The sequence below is a fragment of the Lutra lutra genome, unplaced genomic scaffold (assembly GCF_902655055.1).
Source record: "Lutra lutra unplaced genomic scaffold, mLutLut1.2, whole genome shotgun sequence".
In the NCBI taxonomy this organism is placed as follows: domain Eukaryota; kingdom Metazoa; phylum Chordata; class Mammalia; order Carnivora; family Mustelidae; genus Lutra; species Lutra lutra.
In genome coordinates this window covers 151,166-172,701 of record NW_025923833.1, presented here as the reverse complement: position 1 = coordinate 172,701, position 21,536 = coordinate 151,166, and the positions used below count along the sequence as shown (strand labels likewise).

The following is a 21,536-nucleotide window of genomic DNA, read 5'->3' as shown; positions in this document are numbered from 1 at the left end:
TGAGAACAGATTTGGAAAGACCCCAGCATCAGAGCAAGAATTGCACTGTTTGGACTCTTGAGTATTTTAAATTTGTCATTTTCCAGTGGCTTCTACCTTGCGTTTCTCCTTGCAGTACTAATGAAAATGTCAAAATAAGTGTTCCTCCAAGAATACAAGTCAACCATCAGGTCTACCCAGGAAGGAGACTCTAAGTACATCTAGATTGGACGTCCTCAAGTCTTCTTCATAGTGAGATGTAGTCTGAAGGCTCAAGTAGCTTGAATGACCCAGGAACTAGGAAACTGTCACCATCCAGGGGCAGAAGGGACCCAAAGCAGGTTGCCAGCTACCCAGACAGTGAAAAGGGATGGTAGTAAATCACACTTGGATCATTGCTGTTTTCCTGTTAGAAAGATGGCAGAAAAGAGATGGACGAGAATTCTCAAGGAAGATTCATAGCAATGGAAGCTTTGCTAAGAGATCCACTCTGAAACTAGTGTGGAGGATAATCAGGAAGGAAACCCTAGGCACATCTCCTGTTTCAAGTGTCCGAGCACCATGAACTTTTCACTTCCAGCCCATGCACCTGCTCAGTGGCAGATCCACCACCACCTGGTACACATCCATCTTTTCCAGACTGAAAGAGAGACAACACAACACCTGTTAACTGCCATTACTCTTCGTCATCCTTGCAAAACATGTGCCTGTGCTGTTCCCTCATAAACCTGTACTCACTGCTCAAAGTTGGGAGCACACCTGATTTCTCTCTACTCTGTGTCTCCCAGACGACCGTCCCTAATTCCCCAAACAGAAGTGTCCCATTTTTTTTCTTTTCTTTCCCAGCACCCACCCTCCTTGTACCAATGCAAAGGGACATGGTAGGCTATTTATACATCATCAGGTTATGGCAAACATCAGAGGAAATATTCAAATGCCAAAGTCCACCTCCCTGTCACATACGGCGCAACAAATCGAGCAGGAAACGTGAGGGTAAGAGGATGGTGAAAAGAAATTAAGAGACAAAGAGATGGGGACAGGAGAAGCACTGAGGATGATATCCAACAGTACCGATTTTATTCCACATCTTATAATCAATTATAAGGCAGACCATAATAGGAGGAGTAATACATCAATATCTAGTCAGATCACCACAAGTTTCTATAACAAGTTTACATTAACTACAAGCAAACCTCGTGATGCCAGGTAGTCTCAGCTAAAGTCATTAACAAGACAATCAACCAGGGAGCAGTTTATGGGAGGTACAGGAAACACAAGGACCAACTAAGAACTCATGACCCTGACCACATTGTTCCCTTCTGTAGGGAGAGCATGTGGGAAGTCACGTATGTGAGCGCACAACACATAGAACAGACCCTTTCTCAGTGTTATTCAACTTTCCCGTCCTTAACCCCTTGTCAAGGTGTCTGGACTTTAAAGGAGACACAAGTTAGGGCCTGGTTTGATCCACAACTACAACCATGCCATAGCCTCCAACATCTCCCCCTTCTTTTTTAAATAAAGCAAGCATATGAATTTGTGCCTGAGCCTGCAGTCATTGTTGTCCTGTACGAAACAAGGAAACTTCCCATCCTACAATCAATATAGTCAAGACAATGAATATAATGGTAAAAATCCAAAAGGAATATTTCATTGTATTTGCGGGATTAAACCCGTGCAACCCATCCAAAATCTGAGATACTATAGTAGCAGGATTTTTTACATCTAGTTGTGAATGACCTATATTAGCAATTTCCTTTTTCAACTCTGCAAGATCTAAACTTACATTACTATGAAACCATATTCCCTGCAAATGATGTTTAACAGCATCCCAAGAATAATTCAAGGCTTTCAAGGGAGTGACAAAAATATGTTGAAATCCTCTATGACATACTAAAGACATTTGAATTCTTAACACCGATAATTGCCCCCCCCCCAAAAAAAAAATTCTACTTCTTCTTGCAATCCTTCCAACCGGCTTAAAATATTTTGGTCTATATGCTCCTGAGTAGCCAAGGCATGAGAGATATTTTGGGCTAGAGAATTCACATATGCGGCAGTTTGTACAGATTGCAAAAGAGCTATACTAGAAATAGTAGTTGTAGCAATTAGAGAGATTAATACAGTTATCCCAATGATAAGTAACCCTATGAAGCACTTAACTCTTTTCACCTGAGTTTTTAGTTCTAATGCTAGCTGATACCCAAATTGGCATACCAGGGATCCTCCACTTCCACCAGGAGAAGTCCATATGGAGGTTGCTTTACTAAAAATATCATAATGGGGCGTCCTTTTAGAACAGAAGAAGAAATGGGTATACAATTAGTTAATACACATTCATTACACTCTATTTGATACGTGAGGTATTCTCCTTTTGGCCCCTTAAACACCGAAGGTGAAATTGTACTGGGGCCCACAACTAATAAAAAGGGGCGGGGAACACAAGCTTTCATGGAAAATTCCTCACAAGCAGTTCCATCCAGAGTGTTGTCTCCTACTCTGAGTGTGGTGGGGCCCAAGGCAGCTACCAGCATCCACAGTTCAGGATGAATCATTTCTTCTGTAGCAAAGAGTCCCGCTGGAAGTGTTGTGTTATGAAAGTATAGACGACCTTTTTGAGAGTCTCTGGAAAGATGAACAAAGAGTCTTTCAATTTGAACTCCAGACGCCTTAGACCAGTCAGTAATAGTGAATCCAGGAACCCCTGGCGGATACATAATCTGCGGCACCTCCTGTACACATTCCTTCCAAATGGGGCCTGGAACAGAGAAATTAAGACTCCCGGGACAAGGTAAATACCCCTGGCGCCGCATACCTAATCCACTAAAGGTAGGGTTTTCCTCTCCAACAATTTCATAAATATGCCATTCCTTCATTCTCCTAACAATGGCCCCGTTATGAGGAATTACTTTGAGAGAGAACACTATATGGGGAACTTGTTCAATCATTATGCAGCCATTCATTAAAAAATTCCAGACCAATTCATAAACTGTTCGGCATGCTCTATTCCCTCCGTAGCAATACCTTCAAAATGTTCTGGGATATTAGTATGATTTGGGGCATGGGATCATCCCAAGTAATTGGGTGCACCGATGGAGGGTCAGGCAAGTAAGCCCAGTAATGAGTGACTTGAACCTTAGGCATATTAACTAAAGCCAATAAAGCATATAAGACAGCCAGAATGGCCTCATTGGGCCCGGGCTGGTTGACCAAGTTCATGGCTTGAATTATATGATTTCTCACCTGTCCCACTCGAAAGAGGGGTAAATGTCTCCTTCGTCTTCATCTTCTCTGACTCCTTTAATCCAGAGCCATCGTTGCTATTATCTGGCATAGCGGCAAGAAGTCGGCACTATCTTTCTGGGAGCCATTGGGGGGTGTCCTCATCCTGTGGGAAAATACAAACAAACCCTCGCCCTTTTCGAAGCACTGGGTCTGGAACTTTCCATACTCTGGTCAAAGGATCTTTCCACTGGGAGTATGGAAGTGGAGAAAAATCAGGATGCCAGAAGCGCTCAGCCACTGTCCGACCGATATCATCCACATTTAAAAAATTTAGAACATATAGGGTTTAAGTTAAATGCATATGTGGGGAATATTTTACTTTTCCCTATAGTATCTCCCCCTCTTTTAATTTTTTAAGATAGGACTTAAGAGTACTATTTGCGCGTTCAACAATGGCTTGACCCTGAGAATTATATGGGATGTCTGTAGAGTGTTCTATGTTGAAAATGGCACAAATGGTTTGAAAAGCTTAAGATGTATAGGCAGTCCCCTTATCCATCTTTATTGCTTTTGGGGTGCCCAGAGTGGCAAATGATGAAAGCAAATGATTTTGAACATCAATAAAGGATTCCCCAGAGTGTGCCATAGCATGTAAAAATCCAGAAAAGGTATCAATAGAAACATGGAGATACTTAAGTCTTCCAAAAGGGGGAAAAATAGTTGCATCCCTTTGCCACAAATGATTAGGCAATAAGCCTCGAGGATTCACAGCATAAGTTGGTTGGGGATGATGAATAGGGCAAGTGGAGCAGCTCTGAACTATTTGTCAAGCTTCTTCTCTAGTTACCCAAAATTGTTTACGTAAAGCTGCTGCATTTTGATGAAAACGAGCAGGACTTTGACTGGCTTGCTCAAACTTAGTGGTTAACACCAATTGTATGTGAGTCAATGCATCTGCAATAGCATTGCCCTCAGTTAAAGGTCCAGGTAAGTTAGTATGTGCTCAAATATGCATGATGTAAATAGGATTAGCTCTTTTTTGAAGCAAACATTGAATACTTGTAAAAAGACGAAAAAGTTCCTCATCATTAGTAAGAATATAAGCAGTTGGTAACAACAGAATGGCATGTGCCACGTAATGATTATCACTGTATAAGTTACATGGTTCAGAAAATTTCTCCAGGGCTAAATGTACTGCTTTTAATTCAGTTCTCTCTACAGACTTAGTGGCATAAAGTGCTCAAAAAGACTCATGACCCGAATGAGAAGATTTATAAATGCCAATATGTCCTCTTTTATCAGCATCTACAAAAACATTAATAGCAGAAGCAAGTGGACTTGTCTGAATAGAATCATTTATTACAATAGAAATGGTAAAAAAGAAATGCAATAAATTATTGCCGGTAAATGATATCGAAGTTGTCCTGGGTAATTAGAAAGAGCTATCTGCCAATCAAGGTTAAATTTGAATAATGTCTGCACATGATCAAGAGTTAACGTTGGTAAAATTTAAAAATCAGGTTCTTGGGCGCCTGGGTGGCTCAGTGGGTTGGGCCACTGCCTTTGGCTCAGGTCATGATCTCGGGGTCCTGGAATCGGGTCCTGCATCGGGCTCTCTGCTTGGCAGGGAGTCTGCTTCCCTCTCTCTCTCTCTCTCTGCCTGCCTCTCTTCTACTTGTGATCTCTGTCTGTTAAATAAACAAATAAAATTAAAAAAAAATCAGGTTCTTTACCTGTGATATGAACAATTCGCTGGCGACCCCTAGTGATCTGTTACCTTAACAATTCTATTTGCCCAGTAATAATATGTAATTGATGTAGTGCTAAATGGATCCATTCCAGGGGTCCTTGAATTTGCCATATCACTGCCAAGGGTAATTTTGATGGCATTAACAATATTAGGTATATAGGTGTGGTAGGATCATATTGACAAAGTTGCGCTTGTGACAATTTATCATTGACTAATTGCAATGCTGTCTTAGCGCTTTCAGTTAAAATTCGAGGAGAGGAAGGAGAATCGTCTCCCTTTAGGATATCGAGTAAAGGTTTCACATCATCAGCTGTTAAATGTAGAAAGGGCTTCATCCAATTAGTAACTCCTAATAATTTTTGAAAATCACTTAACATACATAAAGATTGCATTCTCAAAGAGATTTTTTGAGGATGAATTCTCTTATTCTCAATGATATAACCCAAATATTCAAACGGTTCCATTTTTTGTACCTATTCAGGAGCTATAATTGATTATATTGTTATAATTATAATTATATTATTATATTGTTGTAGTTGATTAATTAAAAAGAAAAAAGCACTTTGTAAAATGTCTTCTGTTTCAGCTGCCAATAAAATATCATCCATATAATGTATGCAATAAACCATTGGTTTGAATTGTACTCAAAACGGCACAATTGCAGGAGACACAATCTCTTGACACAAGGTGGGGCTATTAGCCATACCTTGGGGCAAAACTTGCCACTAATATCACTTAGCAGGCTCCTTATGATTAGTACTAGGAATAGTAAAAGCAAACTGTTCACAATCCTGAGGGGCTAGAGGAATAGTAAAAAAGCAATCTTTTAAATCTAATATTATCAATTTATACTGAAGAGGAATAGCTGATGGTGTAGGTAAACCAGGCTGGAGGCCCCCCATAGTTTCATGGTAGCATTTATGACTCTCAGATCCTGTAATAACCTCCAGTTTCCTGATTTTTTCTTTATCACAAATATAGGAGTATTCCAAGGGCTACAGGACTCCTTTAAATGACCCAAAAGCAGCTGCTCTTCTGTCAGGGTAGCCACTGCTGCCAGCTTGTCTGAAGGCAAGGGCCACTGAAACACCCGTACAGGGTCATTAGATTTCCACTCCATAGGCAGTGCATGGGGGGAGTTCAGTGGCCCTGAAGAAAACCCAACCCCGCTTCTGAAGGTTGTGATTGTAAATGAAGCAGATGGGGTTTTCCCTGTAAATCTTCTCTTAAGCTCTTACCTGAAATATATCCCATTTTTTCCATACAGGCCATTGCGACTGAATGCTGCTTAGATCTAGGGTTAGGAGCTGTTGTCAAAGAAACACCCATATTTGTTAAGACATCATGTCCCCATAAATTAGGATCAATTTGTAGCACAAATGGTTGGAATACTCCTTGATGACCCTCAGCAATGGACCAATTTAAAAAATTAGCACTTAACTTAGGAGCACTGACTTGTCCTACACCTATAAGAAGTATCTGAATCTACAAGGGGCCAGTTTTTAGGCCAGTGCCAGGAGGCAACTACCTGAACATCTGCTTCAGTGTCCACCAATCCTGAAAAGGCTCGACCCTGAACAAATAAGGTAAAATAAGGTTTGTCTGCAGAAATTAAATGAGCCCAAAAAACATCAGTACAGCCAAAGCCTCCGGTTCCTTGCTTGCCCTTTACCACTGGATTATTGATTTCCAGCCTGGCATAATACTTTATTGTGCAATGGGAATCCGAGGTTGCAGTGAGAGCACTCCTTCTCTTAAAGTGGCCATAATTTTAATTTCTCCTGTATAATCCACATCTATCACCCCAGGATGGACAGATAGTCCTTTCATTGTCCAACTAGACTTTCCTAATTATAAACCCCAAGTCCCCTTAGGTAATGGTCCCCAGATTCCAGTTGTAATAGCCTAGGGAGGTTCCCCAGTTTCCATGTAAACAGGTGTATCCAGGGCCAAGTCTAATCCTGCACTGGAGGGGGTACCTTGATATAATTTGTCAATGCCTGGGAGGTCAGCAGTATTGGACCTGACTGGGGTGACTGAGGAATCATTGCTGCTGTTGTTTGTTGGGGCTACAGAGAGCCCCGATTCCAGTTTCCCTGAATAGGGTTCCCAAATTCGTCCCTTTGGGAACGACAGTCTTTTGTCCAATGAAATCCTCGGTGACAACGAGGATATAAGGAACTGGGAGCAGACATTCTCCCAATATTAAAGGAGGAAGAAGTTCCTGAAGAAATTACTCTCAATGTGTGCATTGAGCCTTAAAATGCCCAGGTTGTCCACATTGAAAACAAAGATGTTTTTGTAATTGCCCCTTTGTAATCATAAGTCTTTGCATTTCTGTTGGAGAAATACCCTTCAATGCAGCTGCTAAAGTTACCCCTTGGATATAGAGTGATCTGATCTCCACACTTAAGCGAATATAATCCTCTAAAGTACCTGTTTTCTTCCATGGGCAGATAGCAGCTTGACAGGCAGAATTAGCATTCCCAAAGGCCAAGTATTTGACAATAACAGTTCCAGCTTCTCCATCTACCACAATTCTACCAACAGCCTTTAAGAGCCGGGCTACAAAATCCTGATAGGGTTCATCTGGGCCCAGCCACTTCATGCCTTTAAGGCACATTGTGAAATGTGTTGATAGGCAATTTCGGAATAATCAATTCGTGTTTGTACCTCAGCAATAAGCCCAATCTCCTGTTAACATTTTGTAGGATATAGGAATATTAGTTCTCCTGTTATATATAGCCATTTCATTAGCCCGTTCAAAGAATTCTGTTTTCCATAAAAGGTAATCTCCCCCTGAGAGACATGCCTGTGCTATGACTTTCCAATCTCCAGGGCACAAGGCTTCTAGACCTACGCTATGCAATAGAGACAAAGTTTATGGTGCAGTAGGCCCATGTTGTGAAGTGGCCACTTTAATTTCTTTTAGCATTTTAAAATTTACAGTATTATAAGCCCTTCTGCCATCAGGCAGTTGTGTCACAGGGTAAGTGGAAAAGGGGGAAGTATCCTCTCCCGCCTGTTGGGCTTGATAAAGTGACCACTGTAGCAGCGTAATTTTTACCTGTTCAGCTCCTTCAGGAAGTTGCTTTGGATAAATAATTGAGTGTGGACTCACAGGAAACACACTTTTAGGCATAGGCTCCCCATCTCTGTAGGGCACGCCAGATTGAGGATGCTGCATTACTGGAAATCCTACACTGGAGTCCTTAGGGGTAGAAATCTTAAGGGATTCAGTCTGAGTTCGTATATGTGTCATAAAGGTTGTTTGAACCCCAATAGACTCAAAATTTTTTTCCAAAGTGGGGATACTCTGGCTGACAAAGAGAATGGCTGGGGTCTACAGGGGCAGAGGCAAGAAATACTTCTTTATCATCACTCAGAGGCACTCCATCTCCAGGAGTATCAAAAGGATCGGAATGAGAATCAGTGAGGCCAGCAACTAACTCAGAAGAAATACCTGCACCGAGATGTTCATACTCATTCTCCAATTCATCTATGGCCAAATTACAAAGAGAATCATGAGAAGCTATAGAGGTTAATTCTATAGAATGTTGTGGATCTAAAGTCTCTCGAATATTTTCCCAAACTTTCATGGTTCCTTCAGGGCAAGCACATGGTCCTCTAATTTTCAACTGATTTTTCATCTCTTGCCCTACTTTCTGCCAAATTTGTAAATTTACAATTCCTCCTTTAGGGAACCAAGGGCAAAGATCAAACACCACACCAAAAAATTGCTGTAAGGCCTTGAGTGCTTAGACCCCTTCTGCTTTAAAAGGGCCTGCAATGCCATAACAAAAAGATCCTCCTGTTCCATAGAATGAGACTGTCCCATATTACTTTACTCTTGCTGTTGCCCATCAACCTGGACTCCTCTTACCGAAATCTTGATAACCACTCACCTGTACTTGCCCGCTCCCTTGAACATGCTCACGGTCCCTGTTCAGGCACCACTTGTTATGGCCGGCGGGACAAATTGACCAGGAAACGTGAGGGTAAGATGATGGTGAAAAGGAATTAAGAGACAAAGAGATGGGGGCAGGAGGAGCACTGAGGATGATGTCCAACACTACCAATTTTATTCCACATCTTATTTATAAGGCAGACCACAATAGGAGGAATAATACATCAGTATCTAATCAGATCACCGCAAGTTTCTATAACCCGTTTACATTAACTACAAGCAAACCTTGTGATGCCAGGTAGTCTTGGCTAAAGCCATTAGCAAGACAATCAACCAGGGAATGGGTTATGGGAGGTATAGGAACGACAAGGACCAACTAAGAACTCATGACTCTGACCACATTGTTCCCTTCTGTAGGGAGAGCATGTGGGAAGTCACGTAGGCGAGCGCATGACACATAGCACAGACCCTTTCTCAGTGTTACTCAACTTTCCCATCCTTAACCCCTTGTCTTGGTGTCCGGACTTTAGAGGAGACACAAGTCAGGGCCTGGTTTGATCCACGACTACAACCATGCCATAGCCTCCATCACCTCAACTTAAATTCAGATTCCTGAAATCAATGGGTTTCCAATTCAGTCTTTTTTGAAAATTTCTTTCCAAAGAACCAGCCCCGGCTGTTGGAAATAAAATGTCTGTTTTGGGGGTGCCTGGGTGGCACAGTGGCCTAAAGCCTCTGCCTTCGGCTCAGGTCATGATCCCAGGGTCTTGGGATCGAGCCCCACATTGGGCTCTCTGCTCCGCAGAGACCCTGCTTCCTCCCCTCTCTCTGCCTGCCTCTGCTTCCTTGTGATTTCTGTCAAATAAATAAGTAAAATCTTTAAAAAAAAAATGTCTATTTTGAGAGAACGTCAGAAATCCATCCATTTTCCTCCATCGTAGTCTCTAAGATACTCTAAATAGCCAGACTTGTCTTCAAACCACCACCACCAAGGAAACCCTCGCCAAGTCGTGAACTTAATTAATTAATTAATTAATTCTTAGGCGACATTTGCCAAAAGGACAGAGATTACTGAATATTACTCAAATCTTAATGACTTAAAAGTACATATTTTCGTAACATCATTAAGAAAGGTTTCCAAAACTGTGCCAGAAAAATGATCTTTTTAGAAATCAATTGGGTGAAAGGGTACAATTGTGTTACCTGAAGCAGCATGACCATTGTATTGTCGTGTGTAAATACATGCTGTTACTAGTTTGGTTTTGTTCCCCCTCCCACCGTATTACGTTGCCGATCTCATAAAATACCTTCATTTACGTATCATTTTTATCAACTTGTTTATGTTGTAACGATTTTACTCTCTTCTTTGGCAGAGAGAGAGAGTTCCCAAGCAGGCAGAGCAGACAGGCCGAGGCAGAGGGAGAAGCAGGCGCTCCTTCCCTGAGCAGGGAGCTCGACACGGCCTGGATCCCAGGGCTTGGGCCTGGACCTGAGGCGAAGGCAACTGCTTAAGCGACTGAGAAACCCAGGTGACCCAGGTAGAAACTATCGTAAAAAAATCACGTTGTCTTTGCTGCCTGTAAGTGCCTACATCCCCCGGGTTGTTGCCAAGAAGGAGTTCTCAGTGGTCACTTTCCAAGAGACCACACGGCGGTGGCCAGGCCCGCAGGGACGTACAATGGATGTGGGCCCCTGCATGCCAAGCTCCCGGGAGTGCACGCACAAGGGGTGAAACCAGCAGAGAGGTTTGGGGTCCAAACACTCCAGAGTGCACAGACTGACCTCGGCAGCCAAGAGGGTCCTACCCAGCTGTCACCCGCCTCATCCTCTGTGCCCGTGCAGGGACACCACATGTGCATGCCATGTATGCAGGCCCCGGAGGTGCCATCCAGTGCTGGAGATGACCCGCTGTCCACAAAGGGCCACTCTCCCTGCAGACCGGAAGTGGAGGATGGAGGGCAGGCAAGAGGGAGGTCAGTGCACTAAGGGCCTTGGAAATCGCACACGCACGCAGAATCCAGGGTTTTCAAAGGGTATCTCTCTGTCCCCTGCAGAAAGGGCACCTTGCGATCCACATGAATGCAGCTCACGGAAAAATGACAGACATAGGTTTGTATCCTTAGCTCGTGGCTCAGGCAGTCCGCCCCACAGACAATATTAGGAACTGTCACCCTTGGCTCCAAGGGGCTCCGGGAAGGCACGCAGGGCCTTCCTGGGGAGGGGAGCCCCGCGGGAAGCCCTTTCCATGTTTTCCTCTTTTTACATTATTTACCTGTTTTCTATCTTTGCAGCGTGACGGGATTCACTGTTCTTGCACCGCACCCAGGGCTCCATGCAATCCGTGCCCTCCTTAATACCCACCACCTGGCTCCCCCAACCTCCCACCCCGCGCCCCTTCAAAACCCTCAGGTTGTTTTTCAGAGTCCATAGTCTCTCAGGATTCACCTCCGCTTCCAATTTCCCTCAACTCCCCTCTCCTCTCCATCTCCCCATGTCCTCCATGTAATTTGTTATACTCCACAAAGAAGTGAGACCCTATGATAATTGACTCTCTCGGCCTGACTGACTTCACTCAGCATCATCTCTTCCAGGCCCGTCCCTGTTGCTCCACAAGCTGGGTATTCATCCTTTCGGATGGAGGCATCATACTGCAGAGCGTATATGGACCACATCTTCCTTATCCATTTGTCTGCTGAAGGGCATCCCGGCTCTTTCTGCAGTTTGGCGACCGTGGCCTTCCTTTGCCACCCCTCCCCAACCCACTTCCCTCCATCACCCCACAGGGTGCAGGAAGGCCTTCACCCTGAGAGTTCTGTCATGAGCCATCGCCACGGTGACCTGATGACACGCATCCAACCTTCCGTTCCAACTGTCACTCTGTGAGCTGAACCCCCGGCCGTTCGGTGAACAGGAGTAAAGCTCCCCACAATGGGAAATCTCTGCTGCTGTTGTACAGGTATGTGCCTATCGATGTTCTCAATTCTCTTCTCTCAAGCTGGCTGCCTCCCTTTTACAGAGACAGGCTTCTTCTCTTTGGCTTTTCCTTTCCACCCTCTGATTTCTCCTCCCGGTTCGATGCCTGTATTTGTTGGTTTGTCTGGCTTATTTCATGGGCATTTCTTGGGGAAGCTGCCTTCCTTAGATCGCTTCGACGTTCAGAAAACCGTACTCTTTCTGAATACCCATGTCGCACACAGTCCTACGGGGACAACACACAGCTCACACGCCACACTGTTGTCCCTGGATCAGGAGAATCTTGGTGCGACCCAGCCAACACATTTGAGGGGAACCAAGTGCCGGTCACCTCTTCCCGATGGAGACGACAACATCGGAGAGGAACGGTCAGCGGTCGAAAGGCAGCTGTCTTGAGAAGGAGAGACGCTGGAAGATAGCGGGGTGGTCTCATGGGTTGATGTGGAGGGTTTCACGGGCCGTCTGCTTGATGCCTGGGAGTGCACGGGAACGGGCTGTGCCACCGGGTGGGTGGACCGAACACACGGCAGCTGCACAGTGGCCCATCTGCTGGTCTCAAAGATACTGCCGGGCTGGGTTCTCAAGGCCCGGCCTAGGGAGGGAGACAGGAGACTGTCGCTTAAACCGACAGTCTCCACAGGGGATCAAGAGACCTGAGAGTAGACAGGGGATGCTGGCGAAGAATGAGAGAGTAGGGAGGGACTCACTCCAGCCAGGGTAGCCTCGCTTCCATCCGGGCTCCTCAGGCCATTCAGCATCATCCATCTCCATCCTGAAACCAACCACCCCCAGCCCACATGGCCACCTCCATGTCCGTTCGTACCATCAACTGCTCCTCGGGATTGGCCAGCTCAAGTCAAGCGACTCCTCGCCGGGGTCAAAGTGTGACCTCTGGGAGCGGAAGGCAAGCGAGTTCTCGGCGGGGTCCTATGTGACCTCGGGGAGTTTGAATCAGCTTGGGAGCCAAGCAGAACCCAAGGAGCCGTGGGGTGCATGCAACTGGCACTCAGGACGGCCTTGGGCGACCGTGCTGACCTTGCAGAGAGGTGAGGGAACGTGGCCCGTGCCACACGTTCCCGGTCCTTCACTAGGGCCCCATGGGGCAGAAACCACCACATAGTTGATGTCAGGGCCCCAAACACAGAGAGGAGGGAGGACTGAGTCTGGTCTCGTGGCACTCGCTCTCCCCTACAGAAACACTGGCACAGAGGGATTTGAGACTGTGAGGGCAGCTCCTGGTTCAGGGCTTCAGGACCTTTTCTCAGGGGCCGTGGGTTGGTGTCAGGGGCTGGGGAATCTCCAGCCACAGGGAAACGACGACATTCCTGTCCCAGATCCATCCCTCATCAGGGTGGCAACTCTGGACGGTCCCTTCACCGCCCTACATTTCAGGGCCCTCCACTGTCCAAGGGGGCTTCCAGCCCGTTGCCACTCCCATGGGCGCTGCTGGCGGGGGGGGGGGGGCAGGAGAAAGGCACTCGGATTCTCTGTTGGCTGTCAAGCATCGTTCTCATGGGAAGGATAACGAGGGGGCTTCCATCCTCCCGTGCGGTGGAGCCATCCCAAGTGCCATGTCGGACTTCACACACAGCCAGCCGGCTAGTCGAGTCCGGAGGCGGTCCGTTCCTCAACACCTGCCGAGCGGCTGGGAAGCATCCCGTCCTCCCCTAGGTCCCAGGCGCTCCTTGGACTCAATCACCTGGGACACCGTGACGGCCCACTAACATCTAGGCCGCAGGGCAGGGAAACGGGGCACAGAGGGTTCTGGGGAACACTCTCGGGTAGGTGTGGCTGCTCAATGGGACGTGAACCCAGGCTATCAGGTGTGCACACAGCACTCTGCTGTGTTTCTGTCATGTCTCTGTTCAATACAAACAATTGCCCACAGAACCTGTGGGTGTGGAAGGGGGCGGAATTCAGAGCATAGCACACAGGGACCTCTTCCTAAGTCCCATCTGGAGAGAGGAATGCCTGCTGGGCAGCTGGTTAGTAGGGGCAGGAGGCGGTTGGACTAGAAGTAAAGAATGTCGCATCCCCCTATGGTCTTCTGACAACAAGATGCCAACACTGCTCTCTATTTCTATGCGTCTCCCAGCAATCTGTGTGGAGCTTCCCCCTGAGGATGTGGAGCCGCCAACAATCACGCCTGTCTCTCCACGACCACAAAAGAAGAAAGTGTGGTTCTCCCTCCACGATTAGGTCTACCTGATTAGGGACACCGAGCAAGGTTCCTTGGAGATTGACTCATTACGTTGATTGGAGACACATTCTTTTGTTCAGTAGCACAGACATAACCAAAACTTTTAAAACTGCTGAGACACATTTTCCTCTGATTTCACTGGTAGCCATTTCCCTCTGTGCCGTCCGTCCCCATTAAGTCCACAAGTCACGATGAAGTTCTCATTCAAACTGGATCCAAGGGGCACAGGAAAAAAGTGTCTACTAGCTGAAGGGATGGATCTTAGGTCTTTCTGGAACACACAGGTCCCTATAGGTCTCTCCAGGAAACAAGGTTCTTAGATATGTAGGAAGGAAGAGACTATGTTTTCCACCAGTAATGCTGAAAGAAAAATGGAACAGAATATGACAGGAGGTTAGACGGTCTCCCCCTTCCACTTCTGCCCATTAGCCACATCTTACATGGGTGTGCTACATACCTTCAAGGGAACAAAACAACCTCACAACATTTGGGTATCTCAAGTACCCAGTACATTGCATGTGTTTACCATTCTACAAATTGAGCCAATGCATTCAGTGACGTCTTCTCATTCTGGAAACAGACAGAAATCTGTGCACTAATGTCTCACACAGCTGGGTTCCCAATATCCACAGACAGGCACAGCCCCCAAATCCATCATGGGAGGAAAGGACACATTAAATGGGATCCATACACATCATGGTGTGCAATTCAGGCATAAGAAGAAACAAAGGTTTCCAATATTTTAGGAAATAGATGGACCCTGGAAACCTAACACACAATTTGAAAGCAAGCACACAAGGAAAGAGGTACATTACACGATCCCAGGCTTTGAGGACACTAGAGTAGGGGCATTCGTAGATACAGAAAGTGGAAAGGATGGTGCAGGGAGGAAAGGGGGAGGGCCAGTCATGTCCTCACGGGTACAGATTTTCCATGAGATAGGATGGCAACGTTTTCCCCATAGATGGCAATGCTGTCTACAAAGCATCAGGGATATGAGCAGTGTCACTGAATGTACACGTACTAACGAATACAACCATCCACAGTACTTAGATTCCATCACTGAAAAACTCACTACTCCAAGGCAATAGAGGACTGATAGGGTCACAGCAGAGGTGCAGGGAAGACAGCTGAACAGACCCTATGACCAGGTAAGTAGTGACAAGCTGGCTTGGCTTCACAGTGAGCAGGAGGGCTCAGGGGACTGCGCCCTGAAACTCAGTGTGCCTTGAGTGTTTCCCAGATGGACGCTGATGAGTTCCCACTGATGACATCCCCTCTGTTTGAAAGTCAAGGCCCTGTTTCCCTTTTCCATCCTGCTCCCCTCCTCTGTTTCTATGTACACCAAGGACATGGGCCCAGCAGCACATCAGGCCTTGCTTGGTCACTCTTCACATCCATTCACTCTGGTCCCCCATCAACATCCAGCAGACTTAACTCCCCTAGTCATTCCAGAGCTGTGCAGCCAATGTCCTGACAGCTCCTCTCTGTTCTCCTAAACCCTGTGGAGGGCCAGTCCAAGGGCCTTCCTAGGGGTTAGACAGAGGAAGACACCCCAACTCTCCTTAAGGTAAGCTCACCTCTCTTTTTCAGAGACAGTAATGGTGCTTCCTTGATTTTTTCCATCAATGGAGTTTGATGAAAACTGGCACTCCAAGGGGAAGGGGGCAGCAGTCTCCCCTCGCGGAGGAATGCTGGATCCGACCTCTTATGCACAGTGGACCCAAAAAGGGTGATGACACAGGACAGCCTCAGTTACAAACTCGATGGAATCAAACACCTTCTTCAGCAGGATAGGTTTCTCCTTGAAAAAGAACGTTCTGTCTGTTGATTAGAATGGACTTCGGAGATCTGCCATGAACAGCTCCAGCATCGTTCAAACTGTCCTCTTCAACTCAGGTGGGGAGACGTGGACTCAACCATGGGACCTCATCCAATTAACTGCCTGAAGTCATCCCCAAACAAAAGAGCTGGCCCAACAGCGGACAGGATACTGGGATCCTCACTGTGTTTCCTTTTCCCCTGTCGCAGGTAGACGCTGGGAGGAATGACAGCTGTACATATTTAACAACATCGGTCTCTGGGAGGAAATCTAGACGAAAAAGCAGGCTTCCCCCTGATTCTGGGTTCCAACAAGGAATGGGGGTTGGGGGATACTGACTGAGACTGTCCAGTGAGGCACGGTGACTATGTTGAACAGGGCCTGGACAAAGTCGAACATAGGGAAGGGGTGATTTGTGTGCACGTGGGATTAAGGCCCTGTGTGCATGGTGGTGTGAGTGCGTGTCTGTGTGTGTCTGTGTGTGTGTCTGTGCATGTTGTGTTCATGTGTTATGCTTGTGAACACGAATGTGTGCCTTTCTCAGGATATATTTCTCACATTTCCATCACAATCAAAGTGTCACCCGTCCAATACACTCTCATCACTCTGGCACACTTTACATACTCCTTCCTCTGCTCACCACAACTATACCTGGAGGACGTTTCCCTTTGCTTTCCTGAGAGGGGCATGGTGCGGATATGAATGATCCAAACCCTGGACCTCCTACTTGGAAAGCCAATATTTGAGCTCAGATTTCAATCTGAAAGTTGCTCTGGCCTATGCACCTGTGTTAGTCCCTCAGACAGGGGTCATGATGTACCATAGGTGCTAGCTAGCAAAGGGCCACCAGCATCTGTGCACACAGCCCAAAACCTAGATTTTATGATGGTCCCCGACAGGATGCAACATGACACAGTGACTTCCAAGGTCACAGAAACCAGGGCAATGATAGAAGCCCATGTTAAAGATTATAGTCTAGTCCCTGGAGTCAAGTGCACAGAGAAAAGCCACATCCTCGTACTCAAGCCCACATTGCTGGAAAGGGTGTGGACCCGTGGAGGACAGAACAGGGCAACATCAGTCATAGCTGGTCTCAGTATGTACACACGACCAATGGCAGAAAAGCATCATGGAGGGAATTTACTGTACTTGATAAGATTTGTGTAAGCCCCAGGAAGGTTCAAATTCTCTAAGCACACACTCACACACCACTGGCAAATAGGAAATCAAGGTCAAGCTTGGTTGGAAGCTTTGGATCAACACCCCTGGGGCAAATCTCCTGCAAAGCTGGCCTACAGCGTGTCAGCACAGACTCCAAGACTCTTCTGTGTAAGGAATTTCCCACTGGTCAGAACACCTGGAAGTGTTCAGACAGCCACTGCCTTCATGGGAAACACACACACACACACGGAATAGCTCAAGAATAGTGGAAGGAATCTATCAAACTCATCGATGGAGCAGGCTGTTTACATAAGCTACGGTGTCAGTATTCTCAAGTGTTTTACATGGGATTTTCTGAAGACAAATAATGCGTGAAGCAAACTACTAGGCTTCTTTTCTGAGGGTTGAATTCAGCCCAGCAAGCAAGGCTGCTTTTTATGCCGTGCAAAATCTTACAGAGACGTGATGCATATAGTCACAACATATTGGGATCTTTTGCCCAGAACTAATTTCCAAAGAAGAAGCATGGGAAACCTTAGTGGCACATGATTCAGGAGAGGTTATGGGACTTGGTCCTCACACAGAAGCCAGGTTAGAGTTCACATGTATTAGACTATTTGGCTTTGATCAGGCTCACTTTAGCTAGAAAGACAAAAATCTGCTTCGCGTTTCCTCCCTGCTCCTCTCCCATCCCTTCCTCTCTGCACCAAGGAGAAGGCCTGGCAGCAGTGCAACCAGTACCTCCTACGCACCCATATGCACACACTAGCCTCCTGTCCTCATGAATCCAAACTCCCTGCCTACTTCCTGAGCAGCCAAACCAGTGTCCTCACAGTGGCTCTGTATCCTCCTAGCTTCCCACAAGGGCCTGATGGAAGAGCTACCCATTTTGAGGGTATAGGAAGAAACTCCAACTCTCCCTCAGGTAAACTCATTTTTTCTCAACATTTTATTTATTTGAAAGACAGAAAGACAGAGAAGGAAAGAGAGAGAGAGAGAGCACACGAGAGTGCAAGCAGGGGAGTTAGCAGAGGGTGAGGAAGAAGCAGGCTTCCCTTTTGAGCAGGGTGCCCAATGTGGAGATCCATCCCAGGACCCTAGGTTCAGGTCCTGGGCTGAAGGGAGAAGCTTCAATGTCTGAGCCCCTCGGTCACCTCGGTAAAGTCATTTTGTGCTTCTGAGGCACAAACAGTGTTTGAATTCTCTTTCATGAACATCTGAGCATGTACATGCCATGCAAGAGAGGAGAGACAATTTCCTTGGTGCTGAGAGCCTACAGTGAGTTTACACCATTAGTGGACACCATACTTAGACAGGCTCTGAGAAAAATCACCACTATTCCTTAGGCAATGGATGGCCATGAGCATTTTCCAGGAGGTCATTCTGTCTATGGAAAATGGCTTTGTAATGAGTTGCTGAAAAAAATGAACTTGGGAGTTATGACATTCCAAGGCAGAGCATTTTCTGGAGCTCATTTTCTCCATCGCTGGATCATAAATGCAATGGCTGCATCCCATCTAGCTTGCTTACGACACCCAGAGCATAGAGATGTGTGCACATGGTGTGCACAGGTTGCTGGGATCCTCACTGGCTTTCCCTTTCTCCAACTGCAGGAGCAGCAACCGGATATGTCCTATATATGTGAGTTCCCATCACTCACTTTAGGGGACATATCTAGCTGAAGAGCAAGGTAGGGCTTTCTCTCCTCCTTTGGTCTGGAGAGCTTCCCCAATTCTGACTACCCGCTGGGAACGGAGGCTGGGGTGAACTGAACAAATGGCGTGTCCTGTAGAAAACCAGACCCTGTATTATAGTCCCTGCAATCCAGTAGGTCATTCAGGTGGTGTGCCTGGTGCATCTGAGGGTTGGGGCTTGTTCTTGTGTGGGTCGATGTGACGGGACTGGGCATGAGGGTGTGTTGACTGGGTGCCTTTCATCAGAAGACATCTCCCACTTAATGAAGTTCAGTGCACGGGTCAAAGTATGAAAGCCAAACCTCCTTCATCCCCACTGTGCACACCCCCCTAGGACAACACATTCCATGCTAACCACAGTTCTACTGGGAGGGTTGCTTAGGATTCCCTTTCCTCAGACAGGGATGGGGAGAAAGGAAGGGGCCAACATCTGTCCTAGCTGGGGACATTTCTCAGACATGGTCAAAACACAAAAGAATCAGAAGCTATTTTAGTCTACCAAAACATCATCACCAAGCTTACAAAAACGCTCACATCTTGAATGCAGAGGGAAGGCTCACTGGCAAATGGCAACTTCCAGGAAAGTTTCATCATTAGCTTAAGGCCCGATCAAACTTCCTGAAAATCTGCTACATGGCCAGATTAGAGAGTGCCCTTCTCTTGCCTGGCCTCCGCTCTCTCATGAACTTGCCAGTTCCTGATTGGGGGGTGTGGGTCCTGGGAAAATGGGTCTCGCTGACTCGAAGGACACACCCACATGCCACAGGAAAGGAAGACTGGGAAGAATTAGCACTTTGTGGATAGGGACTCTGTTGGAATGCACAGATGTCAGTGTGTAGAAATCCTGTGTCTTTGGTTTTCCTGACCATGCATGACTCAGGAACAAATGTAAACCTCTAGGGTACTTGTGCTTGCATTGAATGCAACCCTGCCACACAGTGTTCTTCTGAAGAAATACAATCTCCTAGAAGAGGTGAGAGATAGGTAGGAGCAGCAAAGAAACAGTCTTAAAAATGATCACGACACAGTTGCTGGTTGGAGGAACTTGCCTGTCAGTACAACGGAGTGTGCATATTAGTGTTTACCCTTTTTCGGGTTGAAGAGGTCACACTGTTTCAATTCCCTGTAGCTAAAGTTCAGAGTCAATGTTTCTCTCTCCATTCCTGCTCCTTGCCCTGACATCTGTTGATGCAGCAGCAACTTTCTCAGTCCATACCCATGTAACCCAATGTCACCATACACTCCCATGCATGGCTTCCCCAAGCTAAACTCCCTGAGCTATTCCTGCCGAGCCCCACCAGTGGACTGACAATTCTGTGTATCTCTCCCTAGCTTTGCTGGATGGAGAGGCGGGTGAAAGTTCCACAGGGATGACAGAGGAAGACGCCCCACTTTTCACCAGGGTGGTACGTTAGCCATTCTTTTTGGGAGACACAAAAGTCTTCTGGCTTTTTTAATCAAGGTCACATACAAAAATCTCAGCATGCACAATTGACAGGGTAGGGAGAAGCTTGAGTGAGAATCTTTTACCAAATGCTACCTAATCCCAAAGGTAGTGCAGGGGGATGGGGACAACCACGGCAGGATCTGGTTACTTACCATCTGGAGGGCAGGATCTGGTTACCTACCATCTGGAGGGCAGGGAGCTTTGGTACAGGTAGCAGCTATTCCTCCTTGCCACCTATTTTGTCCAGTGGGACCTGGAACGTGGGACCTGTAGGAAGACTGGGTGCATTTGGGTAGGACTCATTTTGCTCTCTTCATATATTGGGGCTCACGGGCCTCTAGCACACTTCCTCATCTGGTTTTCTCCCATCTCCCAGGGAAGAAAAGAGCCATGCAAATAGGACAAACCCTGATTTGATGTTCATACTGTTTTCCTTTCTGAAATCAAAGGTGTCCCTGCTGGGAGGGGACGGCAGTAAGTATTCTGGACTCTGGAGTCACTCACTTGTTTGCAACAACCTGGAAAAGGGGAATGGTGGGACTTCCTCGCAGGCTCCCTGGAAACTATTCCTCTGCTCTTAGGTGGTGCAGGTTTGGGTGCAGGGAGTAGGTGTGCCTTGGAGATGGACTATTTCACAGCTACTCCAGGCCCTGTAGCTCCAACAGGAGGCAGAGTTTCTATTCATGTCTCTGCTCCACTCCATGACCTTTCATCCTCCATCCAGGAAGAGCCAACTGCTGCTCAGTCCAGACTGATTAGCTCCCCACCTCCACACACTTGTCTGCACGTACACGCCAAGTAAAGCTCCCTGAGCGATTCCCTAAGAGCCCTGCCGGGGTCCCGACACTCTGTGTGTATCTACATAGATCCCCTGGCAAGCCCCTGTGATGGCCTTGATGTGGACAGCACAGAGGGAGAGGCCCCATTTTTCACCAAGGTGGTAAGTTAGCCTTTCTTCATGTGAGGTACAGTATCCATTGTTTCTCTTATTCTCGAAATCAGATCCAAACACCTCAACACATACAATATCCGTGGTATGGAGATTATTGATGGAGCATATGTTAGCCATGGAGACCCCATTCCAAAGACCCTGCAGGAAACAGCAGGTTCAGTTAATGTCCACAGGGAAGTGAGCTTTTTCACGGGTGCTACTGACACCGCCTTGCCACCCAATGGACCCAGGGCATGCAACCTCTAGGTGGATTCCATATCACTGCCCATGACCATGCCCATCACCAAGAGAACAAAAGAGCTGTGCACACAGGACAAGGCATGATTTGATGTTCATCATATTTTCTTTTCTGAAATCGCAGGTGGCCCTGCTGGAAAGGGAGAGTGGTAAGTATGCTGTGCTCTAGAGTCACTCATTGGTTTGGAG

The 21,536-nt window shown here is 46.7% G+C and overlaps 2 long non-coding RNA genes and 1 pseudogene across 2 annotated transcripts in view; 1 reads left to right on the top strand and 2 right to left on the bottom strand.

Annotated features, from left to right (window-relative positions):
* LOC125092645 (uncharacterized) overlaps positions 1–13,236 on the bottom strand; it is a 20,262-nt gene extending 7,026 nt beyond the window's left edge. Inside the window, exons 1-2 of the long non-coding RNA XR_007125027.1 lie at positions 12,861–13,236; positions 8,829–8,832 (exon numbers count right to left, since the gene is read on the bottom strand). This is a non-coding gene — a long non-coding RNA (uncharacterized LOC125092645). The remainder of the gene's footprint in view (positions 1–8,828; positions 8,833–12,860) is intronic.
* The window catches only part of LOC125092644 (uncharacterized), a 342,826-nt pseudogene that overhangs the window by 295,627 nt on the left and 25,663 nt on the right, over positions 1–21,536 (bottom strand).
* On the top strand, positions 7,085–21,536 carry LOC125092646 (uncharacterized). Its single transcript, XR_007125028.1, has 3 exons — positions 7,085–7,096; positions 21,038–21,098; positions 21,472–21,536. It is a non-coding gene; the product is annotated as an uncharacterized LOC125092646 (long non-coding RNA).